Below are 9,913 nucleotides of genomic sequence, written 5' to 3'. Positions count from 1 at the left end.
CGCGGCACAGTGGTTGAAAAACACTGCCGTAAGGGACAAGCGGTAGAAAATGGATGGATGTAATGCAGACACTGAGAAATACGACCAGCTCTTTTTTAACAGGGCACCGATGTTCCAGTTTTGCACACATTTAATATAACATAATAAATGTGATGGGGATTGATTTATTATTACAAAAGCACTGTTTTAAATGTTGCAAGTGATAAACGCTTATTTAGTGAAACCAAACGAAATGTAAAACTGCATCAATATACATACATTAATGATGCATCAATAATTGATTTTTAATCGAATCGTGGCTCCTGAGTCCTAATCGTGAGGTGCCCAAAGATTCCCACCTCTGGTGGAAACACTTAGGCTTTTGCAATGACATAGATGCTCTTGATAGACTTCGTCGCTCACCACAAATCACTCGGACCACCATGGGATTTCACACAGCAGCATTCATGGAGCAGCAGCACAAAGTAAGAGTCGGTTTCACTTGGTCTGTTGTTAAATATTACTGCAGCTGCTGTTGATTAAAATGAGAGTATAGCGTAACAATTTCAATATTTGTTGACTTGTCATGTCTGTGTTTGCGCAAGGATGACGTCATAGGAGGTTGAATGTGAGTCAATGTGAGTAGACATTGACAAACAAAAAACAAACAACAACAAAAACAACAAACAGAAGTAGCAGGTAAATCTACTGCTAATTTAACCTCTATATATGTTGGTTGTAGTGTTGTCCCGATACCAATATTTTAAAATGTATTTCGATACTATTCTAAATAAAGGGGACCACAAAAAATTGCATTATTGGCTTTATTTGAACAAAAAGTCTTAGGGTACATTAAACATACACTACCGTTCAAAAGTTTGGGGTCACATTGAAATGTCCTTATTTTTGAAGGAAAAACACTGTACTTTTCAATGAAGATAACTTTAAACTAGTCTTTACTTTAAAGAAATACACTATACATTGCTAATGTGGTAAATGACTATTCCAGCTGCAAATGTCTGGTTTTTGGTGCAATATCTACATAGGTGTATAGAGGCCCATTTCCAGCAACTATCTTGCCAGTGTTCTAATGGTACAATGTGTTTGCTCATTGGCTCAGAAGGCTAATTGATGATTAGAAACGCCTTGTGCAATCATGTTCACACATCTGAAAACAGTTTAGCTCGTTACAGAGGCTACAAAACTGACCTTCCTTTGAGCAGATTGAGTTTCTGGAGCATCACATTTGTGGGGTCAATTAAACGCTCAAAATGGCCATAAAAAGAGAACTTTCATCTGAAACTCGACAGTCTATTCTTGTTATTAGAAATGAAGGCTATTCCACAAAATTGTTTGGGTGACCCCAAACTTTTGAACGGTAGTGTATGTTTCTTATTGCAAGTTTGTCCTTAAATAAAATAGTGAACATACAAGACAACTTGTCTTTTATTAGTAAGTAAGCAAACAAAGACTACTTATTTAGTCTGCTGACATATGCAGTAACACATTGTGTCATTTTCCATTCTATTATTTTGTCAACATTATTAAGGACAAGTGGTAGAAAATGAATTATTAATCTACTTGTTCATTTACTGTTAATATCTGCTTATTTTCTCATTTAACATGTTCTATCTACACTTCTGTTAAAATGTTGTTTGGATTAGTTTTGGATGATATCACAAATTTGTCATTACAGGATCATACACTGGTCATATTCAAAGTCCTCATGTGTCCAATAACATATTTCCTGAGTTTATAAACATTTTTAAAAAACAAAAGATGATTTTGTGATGCTAAAAAAACAATCATAGTAGTATCGACTAGATGCGCTCCTGTACTTGGTATCATTACAGTGGATGTCAGGTGTAGATCCACCAATGGCGTTTGTTTACATTCAGGAACGGCGTCATTAGTGAGCTACGGTGTGTAGTGAAGCATGTTTAGCTATTCCTCGTCCTGCAGGGATGATACTTGTAAGAAACTTACTTTATTTGTCGCCATGGAGGCAAGGATTAGTGATTAAGAAGTAGCTAAAACACTGCTGATGGACTTTAGCCGCTAGCTAGCTATGTCTTAAAGCACCTCTTCCTGAGGGCGTTTCAGTGTTATAACTTCACCTATTGTTAGTTTTTAAGCCAAAATGCGTCCGTTCTCCCTTTACTGTCTACACACTGTGTCTGCTTGTAAGTACTCCGTGATTGTGTGCTGCCGAACATGCTCGTCTGCTCGTAAACCAGCAATGACACGACGGGGGGCGGGAGGATGGATGACCGGTACTTTTTAGAGGCGGTATAGTACCGAATATGTTTCATTAATATCACAGTAATATGTAAATACAACACAACCCTAGTGGGTTGCACTTTATTTTTTATATTGATATTGTATAATTTCTATTTTGGAAAACTAAAGCAGTAGTAGCAGGTACATCTACTGTTAAAATGTCGGTTACTGTACTATTATTAAACATTTCTTGAATACAGAACAGAAATGGTTTCCTCTTGTTATTTCAACCTAAAGTATTGTTTGCACTTTATTCAAAAAGGTTGTGAATGCATTGGCCATTAGTTGTTGTTTACTTGCTTGTTTGTATCCATAATTCATTTATATCTAGTTCCCTTACAAGAAATAACAAGAATAAAGGAAACTTCATCTGTAGTGTTCAGTATCCAGTATTTAGTTCACAGTTACTCTGGTTGAATGTTTGGCCAAAAAGTTACTGAATCGATTTCAACTCACTGAATCGTTCGGATCGTATAATTCTAAATAACCTTACGAAATGATGAAGTGTTTAGAATTGATTGTTATAACATATCGTTACACCCTTAATACATTTGTAAACATACATGCATGCATGTGTATACATACATGCATATGTAGACATACATATGTACACACATGTACATATATACAAGCATACATACATGCATGCATACATACACACACACGCACACAAACAGAGAACCTGCAAACACTACACAAATATGTCCAGACAGAGATTGAATTGAAATGTAGTATTTGTTGACTGTGTAACCAACATGCTTACTGCTAGCCTTAGCACATATATGTGCTATCAATGAAGTGCTTGATTCAGTTCAAAGTGCTTTTCTTCTGAAATGATTGACATGACTTTTGATTGCTTCTTTTTTTCATTGATTGCTTTGGCGAGCAAGCATGAAGACATTTCTTTTAACTTTTTGAAAGAAATTAATTCATTTGAAACATTTCCTCTTTCACAGCATTGTGTTATTAAGGTTTGTGGTTTCACATTTTAGCACTTTTTGTAAATGAATTGCCTTTATATCTTTACAGATTTATAGAATATAATTAGTATAACATGTACATTTTCTGTTTTTTTTCCCCTAAGAAAGTATACTTTTGCTTCACTTGCACATGTTGTGTATCATATTAAAGCTAATTAAAAAACAACCTTAAGCAGATTTCTGTTTTTCTTAGTTATGTCTTTGTATGTCTGCTTCTCAAATAACTAGAGATGTCCGATAATATCGGCCTGCCGATATTATCGGCCTGCCGATATTATCGGCCGATAAATGCTTTAAAATGTAATATCGGAAATTATCGGTATCGTTTTTTTTATTATCAGTATCTTTTTTTAAATTTTTTATTTTTTTAAATTAAATCAACATAAAAAACACAAGATACACTTACAATTAGTACACCAACCCAAAAAACCTCCCTCCCCCATTTACACTCATTCACACAAAAGGGTTGTTTCTTTCTGTTATTAATATTCTGGTTCCTACATTATATATCAATATATATCAATACAGACAAGGGACACAGTCCGTAAGCACACATGATTGTGCGTGCTGCTGGTCCACTAATAGTACTAACCTTTAACAGTTAATTTTACTCATTTTCATTAATTACAGTTTCTATATAACTGTTTTTATCTTGTTTTACTTTCTTTTTTATTCAAGAAAATGTTTTTGATTTATTTATCTTATTTTATTTTATTAATTTAAAAAAAAACACCTTATCTTCACCATACCAGGTTGTCCAAATTAGGCCAAATAATGTGTTAATTCCACGACTGTATATATCGGTATCGGTTGATATCGGTATCGGTAATTAAAGAGTTGGACAATATCGGAATATCGGATATCGACAAAAAGCCATTATCAGACATCCCTACAAATAACATTATTTCTAACATGTTAGCATCTTAGATTCATCAAAGAGTTATTCCCTTGGATCTGAAATTAAAAGAAAAATAAAAAAAAATTTCTTTCTAGCCAATCCATCCATCCATCCTTCCATTTTCTACCGCTTGTCCCTTTCGGGTCGCGGGGGGTCGCTGGAGCCTATCTCAGCTGCATTCAGACGGAAGGCGGGGTACACCCTAGACAAGTCGCCACCTCATCACAGTTTCTGGCCAATCATTCTGGAAAACAATTTTTTTTTTACTGTACATTTTGTATGTATAAAACTACACAAACTAAACCTATGTATTAGATATATTATAAGCTATTTGTGTGACAACACAGAGAAACAAAAAACAAAGATTAACAATGTTCCTCAAACACTGATAATTCCAACAACGTCCTTCAGGAATAATGTTTACGGTACTTTATCTACCACCCACATGTAAAGAAAAGTTATACTTCATACTTTTACTTCTTGTGAGCGTAAAAGGAAGTGTGGTTGAGCAGATAGTTTGAAACATACATTGTGGTGATGTTGAATTTCTAACTCTTGTAAAAAGTATTTTTTCCATCACATTCACATATTTTTTCATGATATCTGCTCTGTTTAATTACCTCTAAACCAGAGGCCTCCAACCTTTTATTGTGAGAGCTACTTTTCCAAAATGAAAATGGCTGAAAAACATTGACTCATTTTTGTAGAAAAAACAAAAATCCATTGCCTATTTCTTCAACCTGTTAGAGACTCTACCTGCATTATTTTGTTGAACAGACAGAGGTCGGGTTTTCTGGAAGTTTTCACAAGCATTTTTTAAAACAAGTCACAGGTAAATACCACAGTGTTGGTCTCATTCCCGCAAAAGTCTTTGATTGTGTACGTAAGCGGGTGCCTCTGCAAGCAACATTCTGCAAAAGTGGGCCCGATCAAAAATTCTTCACTCTCTTTATAGTAAAAGAGCAGACTGGTCCAAGTGGTCAAAGAGTCTGTGGTTTTGTGATGGGGGAGGCGATCCCAAGGAAAAAGAAGCAACGAGAGTTCACGAGAATGGGGGTCAGTCCAAGGCTATTGCTGTGGTGAATTTGTGTCAAAAGGATGTGTAGCGGTTATTCATACAAACAGTATATTGTCCATCCATCCATCTTCTTCCGCTAATCCGAGGTCGGGTCGCGGGGGCAGCAGCCTAAGCAGGGAAGCCCAGACTTCCCTCTCCCCAGCTACTTCGTCCAGCTCCTCCCGGGGGATCCCGATGTATTCCCATGCCAGCCGGGAGACATAGTCTTCCTAACGTGTCCTGGGTCTTCCCTCTGGCCTCCTACCGGTTGGACGTTCCCTAAACACCTCCCTAGGGAGGCGTTCGGGTGGTATCCTGACCAGATGGTAAATTGACCTAAAATAGGCCTAACGATGCCAATGCTGCATTCCCTTAGCACTCGGCTTCTGAAACGTATTACTAATTGTCTTTGTGTCCGAGCTAAAGAATATTAGGTTCCGAAACATTATTTTCCCCCCAAAATAATCAATGCTGGCTCTCACAAAGCCTGCTTGATTAGCATTGTTGTTGGTAGAAAAAGAGATCTGTGGTTCCTAACCGGCGGAGGAAACTCATTTCGGCCACTTGTACCAGTGATCTTGTCCTTTCAGTCATAACCCAAAGCTCATGACCATAGGTGAGGATGGGAACGTAGATCGGCCGGTAAATTGAGAGCTTTGCCTTCCAGCTCAGCTCCTTCTTCACCACAATGGATCGATACAGCGTCCGCATTACTGAAGACGCCTGTCGGTCTCACGATCCACTGTTCCCTCACTCATGACCAAGACTTTGAGGTACTTGAACTCCTCCACTTGGGGCAAGATCTCCTCCCCAACCCGGAGATGGCACTCCACCCTTTTTCCGGGCGAGAACCATGGACTCGGACTTGGAGGTGCTGATTCCCATCCCAGTCGCTTCACACTCGGCTGCGAACCGATCCAGCGAGAGCTGAAGATCCTGGCCAGATGAAGCCATCAGGACCACATCACATCATAACTCTTCACCACCTCAATAATTGTGCTCTGGACATTGCATTGCTGCAACATCAACGTAACACCCATCAGAAATCTGACTCTTCCCACCCCCACACCCCTCTATTCACGATCTTCTTGACAATGCTAAAATGTAAACTAGTGTCGAAGTCAAAACAAAATCTCGTTGACATGTATGACTTAAGTGTTATTATGACAATGACAATAAAAGGAATTGATTGATTGAGACTTGTATTAGTAGGTTGCACAGTGAAGTACATATTCTGTACAATTGACCACTAAATGGTAACACCCGAATAAGTTTTTCAACTTGTTTAAGTCGAGGTCCACTTAAATTGATTCATGATACAGATATATACTATCAGATATATACTATCATCATAATACAGCCATCACACAAGATAATCACATTGAATTATTTACATTATTTACAATCAGGGGTGTGGAGGGGGGGGGGGGATATGGACATCAAGTAGTGGACATAGAGAGAGAGAGAGAGAGAGAGAGAGAGAGAGAGATCAGAAGGCATAAGAAAAAGAAAAAGTATCTGCATTTGATTGTTTACATTTGATTATTAGCAATCCGGGGAGGGTGTTAGTTTAGGGTTGTAGCTGCCTGGAGGTGAACTTTTATTGCGGTTTTGAAGGAGGATAGAGATGCCCTTTCTTTTATACCTGTTGGGAGTGCATTCCACATTGTTGTGGCATAGAAAGAGAATGAGTTAAGACCTTTGTTAGTTCGGAATCTGGGTTTAACGTGGTTAGTGGAGCTCCCACTGGTGTTGTGGTTATGGCGGTCATTTACGTTAAGAAAGTAGTTTGACATGTACTTCGGTATCAGGGAGGTGTAGCGGATTTTATAGACTAGGCTCAGTGCAAGTTGTTTTACTCTGTCCTCCACCCTGAGCCAGCCCACTTTGGAGAAGTGGGTAGGAGTGAGGTGGGCTCTGGGGTGGAGGTCTAGAAGTAATCTGACTAGCTTGTTCTGGGATGTTTGGAGTTTAGATTTTGAGGGTTTTGGAGGTGCTAGGGTACCAGGAGGTGCATGCGTAATCGAAAAAGGGTTGAACGAGAGTTCCCGCCTGAATCCTCATGGTGCTTTTGTTGACCAGAGAGGAGATTCTGTAGAGAAATCTCGTTCGTTGGTTAACCTTTTTGATTACCTTGGTTGCCATTTTATCACAGGAAAGGTTAGCCTCTAGAATGGAACCTAGGTAGGTGACCTCATCTTTCCTGGTGATAACAATGTCACCCACTTTTTTATTTGATTGATCTGCAAAAAGCAGAGACCTAATCCTGCAGCCACCAGTATATTGTATTTACCAAAAGTATATTGCCGGTGACTTGAAACTTGATTTGGGATTAAAGACTTGAGACTTGCAATACATTGACATACTCCCACCTTTGGTAATCAGTGTACTTGTTGAACTCGCTAGTTGCCTGATGGTTGGTTGCCATATCTTATTCGGGGCTAGTTGCCCCCTAACCTGACTCTCGCCAGATCCTTGTAGTTCGCTGAGCTCCACACAAGGATCTGGGCTCGAGGACATTGCAAAGTCCTTCAAGATAGCAAAAAATAATGAACCAATCAGGATCGCCGTGCGGGATTTAATAGATGTGACGTAGCGCCGAAGCGACGTTTGATTCAAACAACAATGGCGGCACGGAGCGAGGAGTCGTGTGCTGACATTTGCGACATCGATCGTCTACTGACATTGCTGCGTTGTTTCAGTAAAAGTTCTCTAACTTTTCGCTCTGTCGTTATCCAAGATGTCGGCTGTTCTGTTTTGGATTTCCCAGCGTCGCGCTCATCAGCGTCACGGGTTGATTTCGATGTGAGTGGTTGAAGTAGCACGTCATTCAAGATAACGGACAAGTGGTTTATCCAATCACATACAATGATTTTTTTTTTTACAAGGCCCCGCCTTCTGAAATACAGCTCCTATTGAGAAGTCCCAGATCCTTGTGTGGAGCTCAGCGAACTACAAGGATCTGGCGAGAGTCAGGCTAGTTGGCCCCTTAACCTCTGCACATCGGAGCAGCAGATGTGGGAATGGTCTCCAGCTTCAGGTACTTTTGGGTTAATCTATTTAGTGACCTAAACTGGAACCACGACACTTCCTGTCTGCTCAAGAAGGCACAGCAGCATCTCTATTTCCTCAGGAAGCTGCGACGTGCTGGACTGGCTTCTACACATGTGTTGTGAATAGCACCCTCAGCATTGCAGTGTGGCGTAAAAGCCGCCCAGATGATGGTGAGCCTTCAGATATCCTCATCAGCAGATGCAGAACGAGGGCTCTCTCCTTCAATGCACTCCCTCTCTTTGACTCCCTCCCCTCAGGCAGGAAACTTTGAAGCATCCAGAGTAGGACCACTTGACTGAAAAACAGCTTCTTTCCGGAAGCTGCTAGACTGCTGAATTCCGATGGTGCTCTGTAGCAATAGAGTTGTGTGAAAACAGAGCAGTTGTCTGAAAAAAGAAGATGATTATGAATTGCAAGCTTCAAGCTGAATTTTGATGTAAATAATGTTTGTAACATCTCAAATAGCTCAATTAATTTTGTATTTGATCCATCCATCCATCCATCCATCCATTTTATTCCCTTCGGGGTCGCGGGGGGCGCTGGAGCCTATCTCAGCTACAATCGGGCGAAAGGCGGGGTACACCCTGGACAAGTCGCCACCTCATCGCATGGCCAACACAGATAGACAGACAACATTCACACTCACATTTGATACGATGTGTAATTATGTGGACTACATTGTCACCTGCTTTTGTTATGACCTGTCAGCTCATATTCTGTTTTATATTTGTTATTATTTCTCCTTTGTCGACTGTTCATTTCTGTTCCAGCACTCCCTTTGTTGCAATGGACACTGATCTTCTGCACCTTCCTCTGATTAGTGGTCAGGACGCTCACCTGCTCCTGATCCCTAATCAGAGAGCTATTTGTACCTGCTTCGCGGTCCACTCAGCCTGACAGTCTTGTTTGCTACATACGACTGTTTATGTTTGTTTTGTTTGACAATAAATCGCCATCTTACCTGCTCACTGCTTCCTACCGTCTTTTCTGCATCTTGGGGATGCGACCCGTTCGTAACAGCTTTTTTTTGGATTGTTTGCAAAATGATTGATGATAAATAAGGACTGGTCATTGCTTTTATATTGACAGTGTTAACATGTTTATCACGCAACTGCTAACTAAAAGTAAGTGCTTGTACTGTACATTACACACACAAAATAGTTGCAATACTCTAATTTTTTTTTCTGAGACCAGAAAGTTCACAATATCTGCAACCTGAAATAGTTGGATCAAATTGGATTTCTTTAATCGATTCATATATCAAATACTTTTTTGATTAATCTGTAGATTTAAATTATTTTTGCATACCAACAGCTTTTAGTGTAATGGTGCAACTAATTTTATGAACTAATTACACCAATAATTTTCTTGTATGGAGAAACCTTGAATGCATGTTTTTTTGTCGGGGATAGAAAGGTAAATTACTGAAACAGACGTTTTACTTGGTGGTCTGACGAGTCCACATTTCAAATTGTTTTGGAAACTGTGGACGTCGTGTCCTCCGGACCAAAGAGGAAAAGAACCATCCGGATTGTTATAGGCGCAAAGTTCAAAAGCCAGCATCTGTCATGATATGGGGGTGTATTAGTGCCCAAGGCATGGGTAACTTACACATCTGTGAAGGCGCCATTAATGCTGAAATGTACATACAGGTTTTGGAGCAAC

The sequence above is a fragment of the Entelurus aequoreus genome, linkage group LG01 (genome assembly GCF_033978785.1).
Source record: "Entelurus aequoreus isolate RoL-2023_Sb linkage group LG01, RoL_Eaeq_v1.1, whole genome shotgun sequence".
NCBI lineage: Eukaryota > Metazoa > Chordata > Actinopteri > Syngnathiformes > Syngnathidae > Entelurus > Entelurus aequoreus.
Note: the sequence above shows the minus strand (reverse complement) of the source record.